The following is a 23,809-nucleotide window of genomic DNA, read 5'->3' as shown; positions in this document are numbered from 1 at the left end:
AACAAACAGAGAATCCGCAAATGCGTCCCGCACACGCCTAACACGAGGGCTTGAAGTGGGGTAGCCCGAATTCAGGTGAGGCGCGTTAAAGTCACCACCGACTAAAAGAGGCCACCCTCGGTGCTGTCGTCGTAGAGTTAATAAGCACCCCAGATTAATGCGGGAGGGAACTCCACCGGTGGGTATTATATAGTATGACATGACCACAATAGTTTCCTTGAGAAGTATCACAGCCACGGCGAGTACCTCTTGACATGATGTGCACCAGTTTTCTAGAGACAGGCGAACTTGAGGAAGATGCGCATCAACGTACACAGCCGCCTTTCCCGGAGGGGCAACAGTGTGCACACGACGATCGTTCATTGGAGGAGACATGTATCCATTAAAGCCCGGAATGGATGGCAAGGCATTTGTCTCCTGCAGTAGCAGGGCCCACACCTGGAGGTTGTTCATGAGAAGTCGAGATTTGAGCTCTCCCAGCTTTCTGGAGAGGCCTCTGCAGTTACATTAGACCACACCACAACAACGTGTACTCGCCATTTTCGATTAGGCTTCCAAGCGTTTTAATAGAACTGATGTCAGGTTAATTAACTGGTTTACCATAAATCTGATGAGGGATGTTGTTGAGAAATCCTGCAGTGCTGCAGAAGACCTGGTAGAGTATTCAAAAAACGCATGAGGGCCGGACGTAGTCAAAGGCACTGCAGCATTGATTGGCGTGGAGTGGGATTCTGCTCGTTTTCCACGGCGAGCAAGCAGTTCACGGCGTTGCCGTAGCTTAGATACGTCGGCTAAAAGGTGTGCAATTTGGTCGTCAACTGCTGCCATGTCCTCACGCAGAGGTTCCGGCTTGCTGTGCTTTTGTGTAGCTTGAAGGCGACGGCGATTGTTGCGCACTTTATCACTGTACGACTGTTGGGCACGGGTCGCAGGTAGATTGGGCTCAGAAAGCTTCAGCCAGTCGTCTTCATCCCACTGAAGAGCCACAAACCTGTTGGATGTCTGTATCGGGGCTCTGTTTTCATTCGGAGGCACTTGCTTACGGATCCCACACCGAACCTTCTCAGTTGCTTTCTGTTTTGTTGGGCGAGTTGGAGAGGTGATCTCGTGGTCGTCAGTCTCTCAAAGTCCGCACCTCTAAGACGGTATTCCTTGTGGTCGAGCCTCCGCTTGTGCTGCAAAAGGGCGTGATTGCCACATGTTGCCAGTTCTTAAACAGCTATAGCAATAAACTGCACCCGGTTTGTAAGGGCGAGGCCGCAGAATACAGCCATAGTAGAAAAGTCGTTCTGGGAGAGTTGGTGGGCCTTTTAGTGTGACGATGCCCAACCGCCCCCTTCCCATATACCGCGCTTGGATGACATGGTGGGTTGGACAGTACAGCTCACGTTGGAGGGTCATATGGCCTTCGGGAACGTCGATGTTGTAAACAACCCAGCGTTGAAGGTCCGAACCTTGTACTAGGTAGACATGAACCGGCACCGAGATCTCGCTTGTAATCTCTATGCACTTGAGCGTTTGCAGACGCTCGACAGCAGCCAAAGTCGGGAGCCACAGAGCTATGGTATTAGATTTCGTTCTAGACGTGAAGCCACAAAAACGTTTGGTCCCAAGACACTCGTCCAGGTTCGCCTGAAGAATCCTGTTCGGAATGTCTATCACGCTTTTGGCTGCCAGAGTTTAATGGCCACTTTATACGATCCCGATCTCGATGTCGGCACAGCCACCTGGTTGGCATATGCTAGGCAGGAACGCTTGCTTTGTGAGCTGCAGTTGGCAGAAGACGAATCCTGTTCACTGTCTCCTGATGGGCGCTTTTGAGAACTGCGGAAAGCCGGTGGCACGGATTGAGGTGCTGAAGACAGGTCCATTGGAGAGCTCTCCTCCTCAAGCTGCACGGTTGAAGCCCCATCCAGCAGTGGAAGCTTGGCAGCCATTGCCGCCCAGAGGGCAGATCGCTCACGAGCTGAGGTACATTTGGAGAAGGCGGGATGTACGCTGCCGCTGATGGACCGGGAGCAGGGACCGACGCCGGCGAAGCCACCTCTGCCAGCGCGTCACCGGTGGCTCTAGGCCTAGCCTCGGAGCCCAGTTCAGCTTTCGGGATGACTGAAGGACATTTGCTTCCTGCCAACCAGTCAGACGGCGCATGAGCCTCGGGAGCTCCGTCAGATATTTCGAAGTGAGTTCTCTTGATATAAGGAACGTATCTATGCGGATGGCAAGATTTTTCTCTGGAGCGATGTGCAGCCAAATTAGCGGGGACAGTTCGTCTTCTTCTTATACAGTATTTTTTTCATGCTTCATGTGTTAGCCCAGTCAACAGCACAGTTAATGCCGCACTGAAGAAGACCTGCATTAGAGTCACGGTAAATTTAGCGATATATAACAATACCACCGGCACAACATTAACTGGTAAAACTTTCTAGTTATCAAGTTTCTAACTTTAAAGCAGTCAGGTAAGTCTGCGACATAAATAAGAAAATCAAAGGTCCCAGCACAGAGACTTGTTACAAGCCCGATTCACATGAAGAAGTGTAGGAAAAAGTGTCATTTACTATTACAACCAGCAACAAAACAAGCTGCGAAAAGACCAGAACGACATTGAAGTGCTGATATTGCTCTGGTCATTTCGCTGCTGAACGGGCCTCGCCTTCCCCCTGTTTTCTGGTTCGGGCTGGGCAGCGCGAATTGTCGCTCTTGGCTACTCACGCGGATTGAGAAGCCTCAGCCATCAGCGGCTTTTTTTATCTTGAAAGCATTTTCGGCCTACTTCGCTGCAGTTGTTGCGTTATGCACCGCTATGGTGAGCCATTCTTCTGAACTTCTGAACTTGATTTCTCCTATGCTGTCCTAGAAAGCGTTACGCCTTTCCTGTACATTTCCTGTACTTTCCTGCCCACACCTATTCTTGGCTATGAGTTGAACCTTTTTACAGTGATTTCGTATTAGCCTCCAAGTTTTTGTTCATTATTATTGTGTAAAATCTCTTATTAAAGATGTTGTGCAAACAATAGAGAAGGCAACAGAAGCGGACAAATCAGCAAAAAGGTTTCAAATTGACACTGATACTTAGTACTAAACGGATGTTTCAGCGCACTAACATTTCACTAACAAGCACACTAACGTCATCTGAATACGTATTTTTGTATAGAACTTCAACATCTCACTATGTTATTTTTGTGTTTTTTGCGATTCCATCTTGTAAGTTATTGCAAAAATAAGAAATGTCAAATGGCCGCTTTTTTTCTAAGTGTATATCAGCTGTGGTACGAAGACATCTAACTAGCGTAGTACACATCTACGAAGTACGTTTTTTCTGCACAGTTCTATTCTGAGAAGGCAGAGCAAAAATCACGGTTTCAAAAAACAAAAGATGCAAAAACTGACAGGACCGTTTCCACTGATGAACGCGAGATTCAGCGGCCGATGTTAATTTCTTTTTACTTTGCGATATGTTGTTCTCGAGAATATGAAAGTGACCTCACATCTGTGTATTTCTAGGGTGCTCTTTTGAGATTTCCACACATAGTCGTTTTTCACTTAGGTCTCCTCAGCAATCCACCGCTCTTGAACCGCCGCTCCACCGATGATGCTCTCCTCAAGCGGCGCATTTCGCAGCAGCTATCGCAGATGGACCGTGCTGCATTCCTCCACTCTCGCTGCACCCCCCTCCTCCTTCAATGGTAACCACCTTCCGGATTCTTACCTTCGTGCGCCTTCCTGTTCTCTCACCTAGCCTTCGCTCGCCGTACCTTCCTTCCGCGGCAACCGTCCTTCTCCTTCTAGGGGTAGTTCTTATCTCCTTGAGGCGCTGCGTCCGCACATGTGAACGCGAGCTAAGCATGCTCAAATTTTCATATACAAGGCGAATTTCCAGCTTTAAACACCGCGCCCTTGTCAATGGGACCCTCACTGTCTAAAGCCATTTGATATTGAAAGTAGCGCATTTCTGTGAACTTTGCCTCCGCGCCGTGAACTCTCGCACATCCTCCTCTCCCGACTCTCTGCTCGGCGCTGATTGGCTCGCCCGGACGTCGCCCAGACAACGCGAGGGAAAAGATCGATTTCTAGGTCGTCGGCGCCATGTGCAGGCCCTCTGCCTCTGCTGCGGGTCCAGCTCCGTTGACTTACGCGCTGACAATTAGAACTCTACTTTTAGTGCCGCGTTATGTCCGATTGCGGTGCATTTAAGTGCACAAGACTGAGTGAAAATGACGTCGTGCTGTCCGCGATTTCTCGAGGAAAACATGACACGAGCCGAAGAAAAAAGCGGATCCACAACATCGCCCTTAAGGAATTTGTTCTGACACAGCACACGGTCCTCGGCGAAGTATTGTGCATTTCGTGGCACCTAAACTAGTTTGCGTACATAAATCTTCTTGCGAGATTATCAGGAAGCTGATAATTATGCTTAATTCGCTGATCATTGTGCGCCGTTTTACATGCTAATCTTTCTTTTTAAATTCATTGTTCTGTGTTCTACTCGGGTCTGCTGGCGTGAGCATTACTCCTATTATAGCCACTTTAATTTCTGAATCTCAGTTTGGGTTTCGGCGAAAAACGTTTGCATCTTCGGCGTTCATTTTTTATGCTACTAAATACGCATGCTCCTGACCATGTGCAAAATAGAAAACATCTTGATAGAAAACATCTTGAAAACATCTAGCTGGTAGATTTAACGGTGTTATAACATCGTCTGTCTGAGGGTTTATAGGGGGTTTGAATCTTTAGAGAGGATGTCATAAGATACACGTTATTGCTCTAACAAGGTCTTTCGGTCAGACAGAGGTCTTCATCTTCAAACAGATGTTTCCCTCCGTCTTGCAGAGGTCGGCGCCCCTATTCCAGGGCACCGCTGAGGTTCGCCGCTCGCTGGGCATGGATGACCAATCCTCTCTGGAAGAGTGGGTTGCCGTTCGAGAGCACACTCTTCCACTGCACCGCACTCGGATTTTCTGAGCCGTGAAATGCTTTATTTCTGTCACATTTCCCAGTAATATGGTATTGGGTGGGAGTTGCACCGCACCATGGGCAGATGTCCCTGTTTTGGTTCGGGAACATTTTGCTAAGGACTTGTAAATTGGGGAAGGCTCCGGTTTGCAGCTTCATCCAGTAAACTGCTTCTTGTATTTAATTTGTTGTGGGGAGGAGGATACTTCAGTCTCGACCTTCTGTAATAATTTAAAATGTCGGAGTAAGTCGGGATTACCTTCAAGAAGTCCTCCGGGTCTTCGTTCAAGAGTGCTCCGTTAGTTTACTCGCGAGTGACTCTATCGACCCTTTCGTTGCCTTCTACCTCTATTGACAGTGCGAGCTTTGAATTGTCGCATTCGAAATTGCTATTATAACTGCATTCAATGGTGTTTTCAAAATAACATCAAATTTTTTTGCATTGTAGTTCATAAGAGGACAAATTGTTTCCTTGAGACTCACTTAGTCACAGAATGAATACATCATTTCTGATCGCGCTTTACAGTGCTGAATATTGATTCAGCAAGGGAATCTGATGCATTCCTTGAATACATTCGAGGGATTATCGTATATGAATCATCAAGAGAATATCGTATCTTTTCGCCACTTAATAAACTCTTCTTTTGGCACTAGCAAACACCTCAAAATTTTAAGCGAAACCCTTGGCCAGGCTCGCTTCTGCAGTAGTTTTTAAAGTTAACAAAAAAACTAGAAAATATAATTCTTCTCTTTCAAGCAGCCGTGAAATTTTAACGACGGCAATAAAGCCGCGGCGGGCACATCACACTTATAAGCCAAGCTTAAAATTTTCGGCTGAAACCTGCTCAAAAATACATAACGCGCATTAGGAAAACTTTCCCTGCATTTTCGCAGCAACTCACTCACTCGTGAAATGACTTCGTTACCTAAATTACCGCACTCTTCACCTCGGTCGATCGCAAAAGAACAGCGTTATGAGCAGTATTTCTGCGAAAATATAGCGCTAGGTAAAATCAACATTTAGCGGAGCGTCAGGGAGCTCAAAACTATTGAATAAAAAACGTAACGGGTAAAATTCCGGCTAATAAAAACTCTGACATATTGAGGAGCACGGAGTGCGGTTTGATTTTTCATGCTGCAAGCGCTCACGTTTAGTGATCTCAGTGCTCGAACGAGAAAGTGATAAATGTGGTTCATGGCAGAGTCTTGCATGTCGCATCACTTTTTTGTGGTTGTGTTTAATAAAAGAGCGTGCAAAAAAGCGTGAACTTCGGCACGCTGACGTGTGCTTGCGGACACATCGGGCCGGCGAGTGCCCGATGGCCCGAGTAGCGGGCGAGGAGAATCGAGGAAGAAAACGCGGAAGTGGAGGAGAGTGTCGCTACTTTCACTATTAAGAGCTTTATCCCTGTCAAGTATGTGGCGCCATCTCTTGCAGCTACAGCGAAACTTGTTTGTAAAAAAAATAAAAGATTTGCATCACGACGTATTTTGACGGAACCAGTAAATAACTTTTTTTGGCATGATATCTTTTCAAACGGCAGTGAATGGTGCAATTTATTGTTCGGAATGTGTCAATAGGATAATGTAGAAATGACACACTGTTTTTCCTTGTCATAGATGAAGACGAAGTGCTAAGGTGGACATCCTGTTCTTTGTGAGGAACAACAGGAACCCTTCTGCTATTCTGTGGCCTGCCGGTTTCTGTCGCTGTTCCTGTCTTTGATATTGTTGGTTGGTTGGTTGGTTGGTTGGTTGGTTGGTTGGTTGGTTGGTTGGTTGTTTGTTTGTTTGTTTGTTTGTTTGGTTGGTTGGTTGGTTGGTTGGTTGGTTGGTTGGTTGGTTGGTTGATTGATTGATTGATTGATTGATTGATTGATTGATTGGTTGGCCTCAAACAATGCTGGCACATACCCGCTGCTAGGGAGTGGCCAAGACACCGGCTGTTACTTGCTGGATACAGGAGCGTTTTGACGGCAAAAGGAGTTGTAATAATATGTCGGCTGATAGATTGGGAGACGCAAGGACAGGGGGGACAGGGGGGGGTGGGGGTGGGGGGTTGATCGTGTTGCCTCCGCTGGACTCCCTCTTTTTCCCTCTACGGTGAGGCCGATCCAGGTGTTGTAGTTCTGGTCAGTTTTTTTTTTGTATTGCTGTACCGATAGCTAGGTGTAATGTCCCCTGAGGCCAAGAGCAATGTCTTTCGCTTCCCCGTGTGGGGGTGCGGCTCTCCGGTTCACTTGCTTGCCGGCCCAAAGTTTGCTCTTGCATTCTTTCCATTGAATTGAAGACAGCATTGAAGACTGGGCCCTAAAATTAAAAAATTCTAAAATGATTCAGGAGCAGGTGTTACGCTGTTACCTGCCGCCACCTGGAAATCTGAAGTGCGCCCTTTCGGCTTTATGGGTATTCTGTGCCTATCCTCTGATGTGCAGTGCGTGTCGGAGTAGCTGCACTGCACATTCTTTACATCATTTCCAGTTAGGCCTTTCATTCCAGAGTAACTCGCATGTTCAAAAGGTATTATACGCGGCATGGACCCATCGACCTCTCCTCAGGAACTCCTTGGCGACTTTCAGGACGCCGGCATTGGCGTGTTAACAGTTTACCGCTGTAGCAGACATTAACATATCTGTTAATGGCTCACGTGCGCCAACAGAGTCTGTGATTGCAACATTTGTAGGATCGTCTTGCCCGTCTGAGCTTAAGGTTTGGTCCATAGTGTACTGAGTCCACCCGCTACGTCCTCGTCCTTTGCAATGCAGTAATTGCTGGCGCTTTGGTCATAACAGCAAAGCTTGCAACTCTGCGACGCGTTGTCGACTATGCGGGGAGAACCATTCCTCCGAGCTCTGCACATCTGAGAGTGCCATTTGCAGCCTCTGTGGCGGTGTTCATCCGGCTGATGATGTTTGCTGTCCAACACGTTCAGATGAGCCGAATGTTATGGACATCATTCAGCATAGAAAGTGCTCTAGAGCCGATGCTTATGCACTATTAGACCGGAGTAGGCATTCCCATGCGGGTCTTTCTAGGTAATCTATGTCTGAGGTAGATGCGTTGCTGACGAAATATGTGTCAGCTGTCGAGAAGGCGCTTGCAAGTGATGTGGACCGTATGTTTACTGCCTTCAGTGAAGCTCTATCGCAGGTCATTTCAAGTCAGTTTGCTCATTCAACTGTTGGTATTCCGTTCCATCAACTAATCCATCGCATAGCCTCTCCGGCGTATCTCCTCTCGGTTCTGTTCCTGCTGCGTCCTCGTCTGAGCCTGTACGTGGTGCCGGGAATACCAGCCTTTCTACCGCTTGCACTACAGACGTCGATATAGTATATCCTTCCCAGAAGCGCCGAGCTCCTTCTTCTCCGTCGAAGTCAGCCATCCCAAGCAACAAAAGCAAGAAAGGTTCCTCCAGTAATCCTCATAAAACTGATGGGTTAAAGGAGGCTGTCACAGCCTCTCTTCTTTTACAGTAACAATGGCGGGGTTAAAAGTACAGCAGTAGAATTGCCGTTCTGTCGCATCTTCTTTTCATGATTTACAGAAACATGTGTAACAATTCGACCCGATATAATTTTACTTAAAGAAACTTGGCTTTTCTATTGAGAACGCTGTATAGGATTGAATTAGTGAGCATATATGATCATGGCACATTTGGTTTGCCTTTATAGGATTAACGTCCCAAAGCTACTCAAGCTATGCAGAACGCCTTGGCTATGGGCTGCTGATAGTTTCGACTAGTTGGTTAATTAACGTGCGCATACATTACACCTGTTACTCCTATTAGGTCATTCTCTCTCAATAATTTCTGAATATTCCAAGCCGATCGCAACTACGGCTTTGGTGGTGGCTCGTTAACATGAATTTGTTCTAAATTTTTTCATCCAGCGCATGTGTCACACCAAATTCAAAGGCCTGACTGCGAATTGTTGGCTGTTGATATCACAATTCCACAGAGTGCTCCCCTCATCGTTAGTAATGTTCAGTTTCGTTCAGGTGTCCACAGCAGAGATCATTTAAATGTTGAGCGCTCTAACAATACAGTCGTGATTGCTGGTTACTTCAATTCTCATCACGTAATTTGGGGTTTTCGTACTAAGCATGTGGACAGCGTCTTTGTTCATGGATATCGGCAACGAACGTGCGTTGCTGTAGCAGTGAAGGAGATACATGAGTTCCGATTCTAGGGCTGTCATTGACATAACATTAGAAGTGAATGGTATGCAGGTCTTTCGTCGTGTACAGTGGATTGTGGTTCTTGCAGTGATCACTTTCCGATAACTTTCACCATAGTAGCTTCTCTCTTCAAGGTGACTGCTTCTCCACAAAAATTCGTAAACCAGACACTTCTCAGAAAACTTATGCAATCCTTTCTCCTGCATTGCATCATCTGATATCTTGGATCACGCTCAGCAAGTTTTCTATTGCGTGTTAGGGGCCTCTCAGCGTTCCGCATTTACTGTGCAGTCTACGGTCAAAAAGAAACAAACCTGCCTGTGGCGAAATGATGAGTGCGAAAGAGCATATGGACTTAGATAAGCTGCCTGGAATAGCATCTCTTATAATCACTTCCCGCGGAATTCAATAAATTGCAAATGTTTTTGCGGCTTCAGTTAAAACGACCATTGGTAAGGCGAAGGAGGAGTAAAACAGGAATTTGAACTGTATTCTATCAGGCTCAAATAACCGCAAAGCTTCGTACCGATTCAGAGAAGGCAACCTTGATTCGCCGTCCTCTCATGTTACAGAGTCAGTGCGCTATCAACCAGGAAGCAAAAAAAAAACAACTTGATCAGATAGCACAAGGCTTTGCTCTGCGCTTTCAAGTGCGGTATGTGGTTTCATTCGTCCTGCCCTCTCCGCGCACAGACTTCATGGCGGTTACACCCTCTGAAATATTTTCCATAGATACTGGCTTCAAACCTGCAGCTCGTGGAGGCGATGGGGTCTCTACTGGTATGTTGAAGTCTGTAATGGAAGAATTTACTCTGACGTATTGCATATTGTTAGTGTGTCCCATGAGACAGCTTGGCTTCCTCCTGAATAGAAAATTTCTGAAATGATCGTACTTCTCAAAAATCCAAAGAAGGCTATATTAATTGATAACATTCGACCGATTTCTCTCTTGTCTGATTTGTTAAACTTTAAGAACTCATTGTTAACAGCAGTCATACAGATAACATTCTTGCTATACAGGCCTTCAGTGCTTCTCAGATAGAGTTTCGTCGGGGGGCTCTATTTGAACTGCACGTTTAGATTTGGAAAGCAGATATAGGGTTGTAATTAAGAAGAAAGAGAGTCACTTTGGATATCGCTAAAGCATATGTCATTCAATACTATTGAATTACCATTGAATGAGCATTCAATATTTAATAAGCATTCAATACTATTGAAGAAGTTTGACGGAATTCGGGCGCCTTTTTACATTGTTGCATGGGTGCAGGAATATTTAAAAAATAGCAGTTTATTCTGTTCTCACTGTTGATTTACTTCAGAAACCTTTTCAAAGGCCAGAAGTGCGCCTCAGGAATCGTTTCTGTCTCCTTTTTTTTTTTTAACATACTTATGCGGAACATACCAATTCAGGGTGACATCAAAGTGTTGTGTATGCGGACATCACCATTTTTGCTTCTGCTAGAGACATTCATTCACTTTAACAACTATTGCAGGAATACCCTAATGCCCTGGAAGTATGGATGGGCAAGTTACATTTAATTATCAACGTGAAGAAATCTTCCGTTCTCGTTTTTCCTCTAGCGTCCCCTGTTTATATCTGACTTTTGTATTGCTGCACCCAAATCCCGCAAGATGACTCCCTAAAGTACCTATGTGAAAAATACGACCCTCATCTTGTCTTGCGGCCTCATATCAGAAGTATATACTCCTCAAAGGAGAGCGAGCTCTCGGTCGCCTGACGCGAATCAGCAGTAAGAAATTCAGTATGCGCCGAGACACTCTTATTTGTCTATAAGAATTACGTAAGATCAATTTTGGAGTTCGGTTGCGTTCTGTTCTCCCGTTGTCCTAGATACAGTTCAACTTCTGGTTCTTTTGGAGAGGAGCGTTCTACGGCTTTGCCTGTGTTTTGCAAAAATCAGTGGCAACTTGTGTCCTCTTTCTCGAAGTTCACGTAAGGAATTTGAACTCTCGATTCCTACTTGTCACGGTGCGCACCTTCTTACGGGATGTTGAGCCATTGCCTAGAATGGCTCTTCCAATTTTTATTACAAACAAAGGTTTGTTCCTAGATAAGCAGTGCCCGCTTTACAAACTGCCTCAACTTGTGTTTACTGAGCACCACTTGTCTAGGATTGCAGTCTTGCTTAGGCCCGTGCAATGCGTCAGCAATGAGCAGGCTGCACCAGCTGTTTGCTTCTACCATGCGCTGCCGCCGTATGCAAAGCACTTCTCTGCCAATGTGCTAAACTGTGTCCAGGAGTAATCTCTGTTGCAATATTCCAGCCATGCTGCAATTCGCACAGGTGCCTCTCAGCAAGGCGAAAAGGCAGCAGTAGGTGTCTGATTGGAGTTGTACTAGATGGCAGTTATTCTATCCGGGTCCCTGATAATACTACAATATTTGCTGCTAAATTACTCGTTTTTAGTTTGGGCCTTCAAAAAAGTAGTCCGCAATATTTGTCAAGTTGTAATTCTCTTGGACTGTCTATCAATCTTGGAAGCAATACAAAGTTCAGCAATTTGTCTCTTGTACCGAACCCTAATGTACTTTGGGCCAGGTCATGTCCGAGAGGTGCGTTTTCAGTGGATGACTGGGCACAGTGGGATCACTTCAAATTCGATGGCATATTTGTTAGAGAAATTAGCTGTCAATAGGCCTGTTGCTTATGTCGTTCTGAACCTCACCTTGCTGACCACGTATCGCTATGAACGTTACCCAATAAACCACTGCCTTAGCCACGAGCGCATATTTGGTAAAACGAATTTCGAACATTTAAAATTCCCTTGGAGTATACGTTCTTGCGCGTCAAGGCAATGTGAAGATCCGTCACGCTGTTGCGCTGCAGGATCCCTCGCCTTAATCTATATTTATGCCGTTATGTGTTCACGCCGTCGAATCTATGTGCGTCATGCGAGAACGTTGAAACGATAGATCATTTCATCCTCCACTGCCGGCGGTTTGCACGGAAGAGAATTCAGTTTTTTCAAAATGCTCTCGCTCAATTAGGGCTGCTGTTTACTCTTCCCGTCCTCCTCTCCTTCGGTGCCACCGTCAAAGGCATGCCATTTGGCAGGTGTGTCAGGTTCTTCACACGTATATTATTGAAACAGAGATATTTTTTCGTTAACTTCTCGATGTCTTTTCTTTCCTCTCAAAATTTTGTTCTTTGTGATTAATCCTTAAAATTTAGCTAATCAATGCACACCGCTTTGTTTCTTTGATTCTCATTCCGATTTCCTCAAGATCTCTGAAAATTCGTTATTGTCTTTTTCCCTCAGATTCCTCTATATTTAAGAGCCGCTTGAGATAAACGTAGGTGATTTTTTTTCTGTTTGGATCTCCACTAAACCATAGCCGATGCCCAACCTTGGGTATGTGTCATCGTATTTGAGGCAGCAACAGTGGCGCGCGCACAAACGTGGACATGGCGCCTTCATGCTGAAGTTATCAAAGTTGCGTTTTCTGCCCACTTTTTTGGGCACAAGTAGTACGAAATGGGTCTTATTGCTTACAGATGTTGAAAAATGTGCGTTTAGAAGGAGAACGTTTGAAAACTGCAGTGTTCAAGCGTTGTGCATGAAAATAGCCGGTGGGGAATGCCTACAAAGAAGTGTGTGGCTGACCGAGCCATAAGACCAGCAGATTGTTGAAAGAACGCCACTACGCTGAGCCGCTACCCGAAAACACGTGTTATGATCTGTGCTTATAGCCACAGGTGTCCCGGAGGGTCTCATATTCCCAAAAAATATTGGAACGAGATAAGAGACCCCAGGTGCGAAAAAGTAGACTGCATGAATCCGAAGCAAGAAAACAATTTTATGCTTCTTTTCAGTGGTGGTCTGAAAATGGCCTTCTTTATCGTTTTGAAACTTTCGCTGCGGATTTTAGCAAGAGGCATTAATATTTTGTATAAAACTGGCGACGGAGAAAAATACAAAGTGGCAGCACTGCACAAGCGGAGATGAAAACGGGGGACCTGAGCTCTCGCATCACGAGTCAGTTCAGAGCTGGCCGTTAAGTTCCAAGGCTACAAAACAGCAATCAGCACACGGGTAGAGAGTTGGGATAGTTTGTTTCAGGTCTCTGACTTGATTTGGCCAACAACGGCCTTTAAATATAATTTCTCCTCTGTAAAAACCATGCAGAAAACAGGCCACAAGCTCTTTCTTTCTTTCTTTCTTTCTTTCTTTCTTTCTTTCTTTCTTTCTTTCTTTCTTTCTTTCTTTCTTCCTTTCTTTCTTTCTTTCTTTCCTTCTTTCTTTCTTCCTTTCTTTCTTTCTTTCTCTCTCTCTCTCTCCACCTAGGCTGCTTATGATGGAAGGAACCATTGGCCCCGACTTCTTAACACGTTAAGTGCACAACGGTGCCGATGCGAAGGCTACACATTTAAAACCGCGTTCGGTGCCAGAAATGTCGAATATTCCTCTGTCTGTCGGCACAGAACGACTGTTTTTATCTGTTTCATAAGTCATTAACTAAAGAATAATTTTCTGAAGCCCATTTTCTCACAATTAAAGATTTATTTATGTCTAACGATCAGTTAGAAAATACTAGCAAATGCTGCAGTGTTTACGTTCGTATAGCAGCTTTGAGGCGCTAGGTAGACATACGTGGACGGGAATAAAACATGCTCAAGTAAAAGTATTTTTGCCTAAATTTTTTGGACATCTCTTCTACTTGATCTAGTCATAGTGATTTATAAAAAAAATCATTTCAGCAGACATAATTGGTGGCTGAAGGGGATATAAGAGGTTTAATCTACCTTACGGTTGTTTCTTATGATAACCACGTACAAGTTGCGCCTTCTCACAGCCTCGCCATTCCTTCCCTCCCAGGGTAATCATCCTCCGTGCAGTTACCGTCGCAAGCATTCTACGGTTAGATCTTCCTACGCTCTCGCCATAATGCCAACGTCCATGATAACTCTCTGTCGTCATTCCAGGGTAACCACGCTCCAGATAGTTTCCATGCCAAGCGCCGACCTGTTGCTCCTGCTTGCGCTCTCGCCCATAACCTCATCTTTCTTGGGTAACCGAAGTCCGGCTGTGCTTTTTGCCGCTCTCCCGATACCCTACTTATTCTATGGTAACCTCCCTCCAAATGGCTACCATGGAAGCGCACCCACCGCTTACCCGCCGACTACGACAGACAACTACACAAACAACGACATAGTAGGCTAGGGCGAGGTAAAACGAGACACAAATTTGCAAAGTACCACACTGTTTTTACCCTTTTATTCCAGAAGCCTAAAACGTTGCACAGGAGGCTTTGTTGGCTTCTTAGGTAAGCGGTCAGCAAATCTAAGGAACCTTGCAACATCACAACTATGGATATTCATCAATCATAAAAAGAGCATTTTGTCTCATTTTGCCCCGACACATGGGGCAAAAGGAGACATTTTGTCATAACCAAAAAACGTCTGTTCTTGCACTCGGAGCACTTGAAGTACAATCCGTGGGGCCCTGCGCACACTTCGTGAGCCCACTCGTCACATATCGTACATTGGATTCACACAGAACGAGGCGCTCTGCTGCTCATAATTATTTGCACACGACGCAATCCCATTCACATTTGTTGCCGTTGATCGCTTTGCAGAACGTTTTCCTTTCAGTGCAATATCCCGCGGTTGAACTCTGCGACCAGCACCTTTTTCATTAGACTTTCCCTTTCGTTTCCTTGAGGTCATACCTTACTCCTCGGGGGTTTTGCTGCACCTATCCTCGCCTTGTAAGGCGATGAGGTAAATACGGTACTTGTCTCCGACTTCATTCTTTTAAGGCGAAAGCCTTCATTGGCTCATACCCGTGCATCCGGTGTAACGTTGTCTTCCACAAGTAGCGCGGCAACTAATCAAGTTAGCGGACAATTGACAGCGTCAGATGGAGGGGACAGAATGTAACCACCATGCCAAGCTTGATGAGTGTAGAGTGAAAAGTTATTTATTTATTGCCAATTATGGAGAAAAAACAAAGAAATCAACAAAATGCGTCAATATTGACACGAGGATTGGAAGTAGAACAAGAAAGAGATCGCAGCCTCTAGAAGTAGACGACGGTGAAGTGTAGGTCCGTTTCTCTGGTGCCCTCGTTCAGCCGCTGCAGTTCCTTTTCAGTGTAACAACTGTTACACATCTCTTGGAGGTGCTGGGTACGCTTCCCGACCTGCGTACGCCTACGAGATAAAGACGGCACTCACACCGGTCCATCAGCGCCCAAGCCGCCGCCTCCGCGGTGAGACACCCGAGTTCGGGCCTCTTGACAACCCGACGAGGAAGACGCAGCCTCGACCGACGGTCCCACCGGAAATGGCCACGGACAGTAGGTTCCCGGCGCCCATCCTCTACCACACGCCGCGAACACCGCCATCTTTTCACGGCGACATGTACGAAGATGCGGAAGACTGGCTGGACATCTTCGAGCGGGTCGCCCGCTACAACGGTTGGAGCGACGACCGTAAGCTCCATAATGTGTATTTTGCGCTCGAGGACTCCGCTAGGACATGGTACGAGAACCACGAGAGCAACCTGTCCACCTGGCAGACATTTCGCCAAAATCTCATAGCTACATTCCCCAACGCAGACCGCCGGGAGAAAGCTGAAGCTGCGCTTCGCTCCCGTAACCAGCGGACTAACGAAAGCGTCCGCATGTATGTAGAGGACATGACGCGCCTCTTCAAGCGTGCTGACCCATCCATGGCGGAGGAGACGAAGCCTCGCCACCTCATGCGCGGGGTCAAGCAGGAACTTTTCGCCGGTCTTGTGCGGAGTCCACCGCGTACTGTTGCCGAATTCCCCACGGAAGCGACTACCATGGAGACGACGCACCTGCAACGAGCCCGGCAATACAATCGGGATGTAAGCACGCTTGGGCCCGCTGTTTCTTCGATGCCGCTAGGGAGTAATGCGGCCGTTTTACGGGACCTAATCAGGTCGATCGTCAGGGAGGAATTACAAGCCCGCCAGGTGCCTCCCAGCGCGCCGTCTGTTACATCGCTGTCTGAAGTCGTCCGGGACGAGGTGCGCCTAGCAGCACAGCAGCACCAACTGCCTGAGATCCCAAGACAGACTGAGGTCAGACCAACCTATGCATCTGTCCTCTGCCGGGCCCCAACGCCAGGCTACGACGTGAATACCGCGACTCACGCAGCGCAGCAGTCTGGTCTTTCCCGTGTGCCTGCTCGATAAGCTTATCAGCGGCTACGGAAGTATGAAGTGTGGCGTGCACCGGACCGGCGGCCCCTTTGCTACCACTGTGATGAGGCGGGACATCTTTACAGTGCCTGCCCGTACCGCCGAGTGGGTCTGCGTCGTTTCGCGCCCGACGACCCTTGCCCCCGGAATGGCGAACGCCCATTCTAAATTGAAACTCATTTGTCGGCCCGTCAGAGGCCTGGGACATACGGTCGCTACGATCCTAGGTCGTCATCTCCTCTGCGTTACCGTTCCCCAAATCCTCGCCGAGACGCCGGCTACCCTGAGCGGCGTTCTCCCAGTCCACGCCGAGAAAACTAATTCCAGCGGTCTCCGGAGGCTAGGCCGATGCTGTCGGGAAAACTGAAGATCCTCCGCCGCCGATATACCGATAGAGCTGATTCCTCACCGGGGCAGGGTAGCGACAGCATCCGACGCGCTACTTCTGATTTGCGTGTGACGATTGACGGAACTGACACCATCGCTTTACTTGATACTGGGGCTGACTATTCCGTGATGAGCCACACCCTCGCCCAGGAATTGAGAAAAGTTTTGACATCATGGTTGGGCCCTAGCATTCGCACGGCTGGAGGTCACCTCATTAGCCCGGCCGGAAGGTGCACAGCCCGAGTCGGCATCCGCGGTTTCCTCTACGTGGGTGAATTCGTCTTGTTGAGCGAGTGTTCGAGAGATTTGATCCTGGGCCTCGACTTTCTACAGGCAAACGGTGCTGTGATCGATCTACACGAGGCGCGAGTCAGATTTTCGACGAAGCAAGCCGTGGCGCACAGTAACACAGAAGGCCCAGGAGTCAACGCTCTGCGTATAGTCGAAGACGACGTAATGCTGGCACCACGGTCCAGTGTGCTGGTGTTAGTGAGGAACGACTCGTTTCACGACTACGAGGGTATTGCGGACAGTCACCCTTCGATGTTGCTCGAGAAGGGTGGGGCTATCGCGCGCGGTCTTGTTGAACTGAATGACGGCTGTGCGAGAGTTTTTCTGACGAATTTCACGAACGAAATTCAGCACCTCGCCAAAGGAACGGCCGTCGCCTTCCTCGACGACGTGAATAGGTTGCCGAATCTGTGCCCCGTACAGGTGAATCATCACGACGATGCCGCACCAAGTAACGCCCTTCAGAAGGTTAAAATCAACCCGGAGTTGTCACCTCATCAGAAGAACCTTCTGTCGTCGCTGCTACTTGATTTTAAAGATTGCTTCGCGGCGAGCTCCAAGGTCGGACGTACGCTGGTAGCCAAGCATCGCATTGTCACCGACTCGGCCACGCCACCAGTTTGTCAGCGTCCATACCGCGTTTCGCCTAAAGAACGCGAAGCTATTAGGACGCAAGTCGATGAAATGCTTGCAGACGACGTTATACAGCCGTCAACAAGTCCGTGGGCGTCGCCGGTGGTCCTGGTGAAATAGGAAGACAACACGTTGCGATTCTGTGTTGATTACAGGAAACTGAATAAAGTTACCAAAAACGACGTATACCCACTCCCGAGGATCGATGATGCCCTTGGCCGACTCCGGGACGCCAGGTTCTTCTCTTCCTTAGATCTGAAAAGCGGATATTGGCAGATCGAGGTGGACGAGCGAGACCGCGAGAAAACGGCTTTCGTGACACCCGACGGTCTGTACGAATTTAAGGTGCTCCCGTTTGGACTTTGCTCCGCTCCGGCCACATTTCAACGCAGGATGGACACTGTTTTAGCTGGTTTGAAGTGGCAGACGTGCCTTGTGTACCTGGACGACGTGGTCATCTTTTCGTCTAGCTTCGAACAACACTTGCAGCGATTGCGCATTGTCCTTCAAGCTCTTCAGTCTGCACAACTAACGATCAAGCCAGAGAAATGCCATTTCGCCTTCGAGGAGCTCCGTTTCTTAGGACATGTTGTCAGCGCACAAGGTGTTCTTCCAGACCCCGATAAGACTTCCGCCGTCTCCAGTTTCCCACGCCCAACCGACAAGAAGGCCCTCCGACGTTTTTTGGGCCTCTGCTCGTATAACCGCCGCTTTGTTAGATTTTTCTCGCCTAGCTGAGCCATTGACTGCCTTGACTAGAGATGACACACCCTTCGTATGGGGAAGTGCCTAAGACGCAGCCTTCGAGGAACTCCGCTGCAGCCTTCAAAGTCCATCAATACTAGCTCATTTTGACGAGAATGCAGAGACTGATGTCCACACTGACGCCAGCAATGTCGGCCTCAGAGCGATCCTCGTACAGTGGCAGGACGGCGCAGAGCGAGTAATCGCCTGCGCGAGCCGCACACTTTCTCGATCGGAACGTAACTATTCGACGACCGAAAAAGAGTGCCTTGCCGTCATCTGGGCTCTGAGTAAGTTTCGACCTTACATCTACGGCCGACTGTTTCGTGTTGTCAGCGATCATCACTCGTTATGCTGGCTGGCCAGCATTCAAGACCCTTCTGGCCGGTTGGCCAGATGGAGCCTCCGTTTACAGGTTTACAGGTGTTTATCACGAGCGCCCGTAGAACCGGCTACGCAAAACATTCCCGAAGATTGCCCTGTTCTTTGTGTCATTAGCATCTCCCGTATGGCGCAGCTTCAACGAGCAGATTCTGAGTTGGCGCCACTCGTTAAGTATCTGGAGGGTTTGAATTCTCATGTACCTCGTGTGTTTCGCCGTGGACTACAGACCTTCATTCTGCGGCGTGGAGTCCTCTACAAGCGCAACTTTGACAGCAACAAAGAGACGTTTCTGCTTGTTGTGCCATCCCAGTTACGCTCCGAAATCTTAAGCGCTTGTCATGATGAACCATCCGCCGGCCTCTTGGGGGTTAGTCGCACACTGGCAAAGATTCGGCTTAAGTATTACTGGCCCAATTTACTCCCATCCGTGCCTAGATACGTAACAACATGCCGGGATTGCTAACGGCGCAAATCTCCTCCTCTGAAGCCAGCCGGCTTTCTGCAGCCCATAGCACCACCAAAGACTCCTTTTCAGCAAATTGGCATAGACCTCCTCGGCCCTTTTCCGAAGTCGACCAGAGGAACCCGGTGGATTGCGGTCGCGACAGATTATTTGACCCGATACGCTGAGACCACGTCACTTGCAAACGGTACTGCTGCTGAAGTCGCCGACTTCTTCGTCCACAACATCGTCCTGCGTCATGGCGCTCCTGCAGCTATCATTACTGACCGTGGAGCTGCATTTACGGACCGCTTCACTCAGGCTGTGCTCAAGCTCACGCACACCAGCCATAGACGTACAACAGCCTACCACCCGCAGACAAATGGCTTGGTAGAACGCCTCAACAGGACCTTGACCGACATGCTTTCCATGTATATTGATATCGAGCACAAGACATGGGACGAAATTCTCCCATACGCAACATTCGCGTATAATACCACGCAGCAAGAGACGACGCAGTTCACTCCGTTCGAATTAGTCTTCAGTCGATAGGTTACCACCCCCCTCGATGAAATGCTACCCGTGGACCCCCCTGACAGTGAGAGTGAACTTGTCGACGTCGCCACCTATGTTCAGAGCGCGGAAGAAGCACGGCAACTAGCCTGACACCGCATTCACCGTCAGCAGCAGATCGATGCTGACCGCTACAACCTTGGACGCCGTTACGCTACCTACCTCCCAGGCGACTATGTGTGAGTTTGGACGCCCGTTCGTCGTCGCGGGCTGTCCGAAAAGTTACTGCGCCGCTACTTCGGCCCTTACCTTGTTGTCCGCCGCCTCAGCGACGTAACCTACGAAGTTGCACCAGCCTCGCCAGCTCGTTCATCGCACAACGGCAAACGCAGCGACGTTGTGCATGTGGTGCGAATGAAGCCGTACTACGAGCGACCCCCCGAGTGACTTTCCGTCTGCATGTAGTCATATTCCGTGATGTCAGACTCGTGGTGTACCTCTTGAACACTTTTTCTCCCCGCTATTCGGTCTGACGGTAACACCGCATCGGGGCGATGCTCCTGAAGAGGGGCCGTGACACGAGGATTGGAAGTAGAAGAAGAAAGAGATCGCGGCCTCTAGAAGTAGACGACGCTGAAGTGTAGGTCCGTTTCTCTGGTGCCCTCGTTCAGCCGCTGCAGTTCCTTTTCAGTGTAACAACTGCTACAATATAGCGCAGAAGTCGATATAGCGATGGGAGAAAGTGAAGTCACACCTGACGTCGTCCTAGTTACGGCGCGTGCTGGTGGCGCCACCTGCCCGCCACCAGCAGAGAAGCCAGAGAACAAGGGAAGAAATGCCTTGCCAGCAATTACGGGCTCCAGTCGTTACGCGTCACCTTCAATGAACCATCATCGTGTGCACACTGCTTCCCCTCCAGGAAAGGCGGCGGTGTACGTTAACGCGCGTTTCCCTCACGTATGCCTCTCTCTGGAAACTTGGTGCACTTCGTATCTGGAGGTAGTTGCAGTTGCTGTAAAAGTACGGAAGGCAACTGTTGTGGTGGTATCCTTTTACGTAAGACCAGCGGGTGGCGCTCGCTCCCGTATCAATCTGGGCTGGTTATTGACTGTGCGTAGGCAATACCCCGGGTGTCCGATTTTAGTCGGAGGTGACTTCAACGCCCCACACCCGGACTGGGGGTACCCTACTTCTAGCCCCCGCGGCAGGCGTGTGGGGGATGCCTTCGCGGATGCGTTTTTATTCTCCTAAATCACCCCAGTTCAGCAAAACTGGCTATGCGTCAGAGTCAGAGTACCACATATGCTCCTGATCTGGCGTGGTGGTCTGGCGCAGGCACTCCCTCGTGGCACCTTGAGCCTGACTGTTGGGGCAGTGACCACCACCCTATAATCATCGGTGTCCATCCATCACGTGCTCGACGGCAACGCCGCAAGTGCACGGTGGTCAACTGGGATTGTTTCCGTGCTATTCTCCAGGATCTCCCAGCAGAGTCGTCACCATCGATTGCTGATCGCATACAATGCGCGTTAAACAGTGCTACCACCTGCACCTGGGCAGACTTCGATCAACCGGTTCGAGATATCGGTCTCCTAAACTGCCGACAGGCCGAGCTGCAAGCCTCACGTGATCCCACATCTGCACAGGCACGTATAAGACAGCTGTATTACTGCTAAGGCTCGCAACTAAGAACGCCATCCATCACGAAGGCAGCGGAATGCGTGGTGTGAGCAGTTTTCTGCGAAGATGCCTTGCAGCTAACTTGTCTCCGAGTGATTTCGCCAAAGAAGTCGCACAGAAATTTTTCCAAAATATGTGTTGCCACCCTCAGCTACCCAGTCTAACTTGGCAGGGATTCCAGCTTACGTAGACAAACTGCCATTAGCACCAGATGCCGAGGGTATTGCGTCTACCTTTACCATGCCTGAGTTGCTTGCAGCAATAGATGAGGCTAAACGAAAGACATCGCCCGGTTCGGATGCCATTCCATATGAGGTGTACAAGAACACGAGTTGTGCTGTCCTCCCTCGACTTCTCGACACCATTAACCCAGTATGGCTAAACGGCTCTGTGCATGAGACCTGGAAATTGGCCACTTTGATCCCAATACCAAAACCAGGGAAGCTACCGACGGATCTTGGCAACTTCAGGCCTATTTCTCTAACATCAACACTGGGCAAGCTGAGAGAGAGAATGTTAGCCACACGACTGTCGTGGTGTCTGGAGCACCACGGATTCCACCACCCCGCCCAAATTGACTTCCGTCCATTCATCGGCCCTGAAGATGGTTTGGCTGTCTTGGCGTCGCAAGTTCTGTCATAGACTCGCAGCCACATTGTACGTACCGTGCTAGCGATGAATATCGAAAAGGCTTACGATAATATAAGTCATGCTGACATTTTTCATTCTATCGACATGCTGCATTTGCCTCTTCGAATATGCAATTTTATAAAATCCTTCCTTGAAGGCAGACGATTTGCCATAAGCCTCAGTGGTGACTCCATAGGAACATTTTGATCTGTTCGCGCTTTACCCCAACGCTCGGTGCTGTCACCAACACTGTTCAATATTGCCTGCATTCCTCTTGCATGGCGCTTACATGAAGTCCGTGACGTCGAGTTGTTACTGTACGCCTATGATATCACGGTATGGAGCACTGACCATGACCTGCTAACTCATGCGGCGGCCCTACAGTCAGCCTTAGATATTACCGCTCATTACGCTTTGTCTGTCGGCCTACAGCTTTCAGTGAGCAAAACTTCGTTCATGTCAGTAGCCAACCGCTGGGGACGCCGTAAACTCGCTGCCACGTCAATCCGTCTCCAACTATCTGGAACCCCAGTTCAAGAATCTTCGACATAGAAAATTCTGGGTTTGTCGATACATCAGTCCGGAACAGGCACTGCCTCGCTTTATCAGGCTAAAAAGCAGGCGTTGAACACTTTGAGCCTAATCAGACGAATTGCTCTCAAAACCGGCGGCGCTCAATCTCATGTCGCACGATATTTGGTGAAAGCGGTTTTGCAGCCGTGCCTCATTTACCAAGCACAGTTCCAACACATAAACAGAGATCAGTGGGATCGTTTGGAAGCCGTCAATCGGGAGGTAATGAGAGCTATCACTTGCCTTTTTACGCATCATGCCGATCGTGGCACTTCAAGAAAAAACTCAGTTAAATACCCTTGACGAGCTTGTGCAGCAGCGCCGTGATGCTGGTAGCCTTATGGCCACCCTTTTGCATTCACCGCGAGCAAGCAGGACCTTTTCTTTATCACACACCGTACTGTAACCGCCACCGTCAGTTCTTCCTCCATGGAACTTTGTGCAGCTGAGAGACAACAAACCTACCGATCTACGTCGCCCAACCTCACCTTATGCGGCATCGTCCCTTCGCGAGCGAATCGCGGAACAAGATAGTCACCCACCCCGCGGCTCAATTATTACTTATGTTGATGCCAGTATCTAGGGCTGTGTAACGACGTCTGCACTTTACTGCCCCCGCCAGTATGCACTTAACAAGGCGCCCATGCGTCGATTCGCGAAACCCCCTACTTCCTTATGTGCTGAGCTGCTTGCTATACAAGATGCGCTTCCCTTTCTCGTCTACTCTGACGCGTCAGCCGCAGTCCAGAAATGTGCCATAATATACATCGCCTGGCGGCTCTCATCTCGCAAGCCATTCGAATTGAGTGGACCCAACGTGAATTACTCAATTCACATTGATTCACAATTCACTCAATTCCACGCGACCGATATAAGCAGTCGCCCGCCACCACAGCAGTGGCGGCGCAGAAAAGTAAGAAAAAATTCCAATAACAGGCCCCGCAAAACCGGGAGCATAGGTGTTTAAATACATCCCCAAAAGTCAATAGATATGACATTCTTAATTCACTGGAACTGTCGAGGCATAATAAAAAACTACAGGGACGTAAAAGATATTCATGCTTTATATTCCGCGGCTTTTGTGTCTCCAGGAGACAAACTTGGGACCAAAACATAAAAGTATTTTAAGAAAATATAAAGTACTTCGCCATGACCAAGAGCAAGCTAATAGGCTCTCAGACTGTCATAGTTGCTCAAAGTAGTTTGGCCA

The sequence above is a fragment of the Amblyomma americanum genome, chromosome 9 (genome assembly GCF_052857255.1).
Source record: "Amblyomma americanum isolate KBUSLIRL-KWMA chromosome 9, ASM5285725v1, whole genome shotgun sequence".
Taxonomy (NCBI): Eukaryota; Metazoa; Arthropoda; class Arachnida; order Ixodida; family Ixodidae; genus Amblyomma; species Amblyomma americanum.
Note: the sequence above shows the minus strand (reverse complement) of the source record.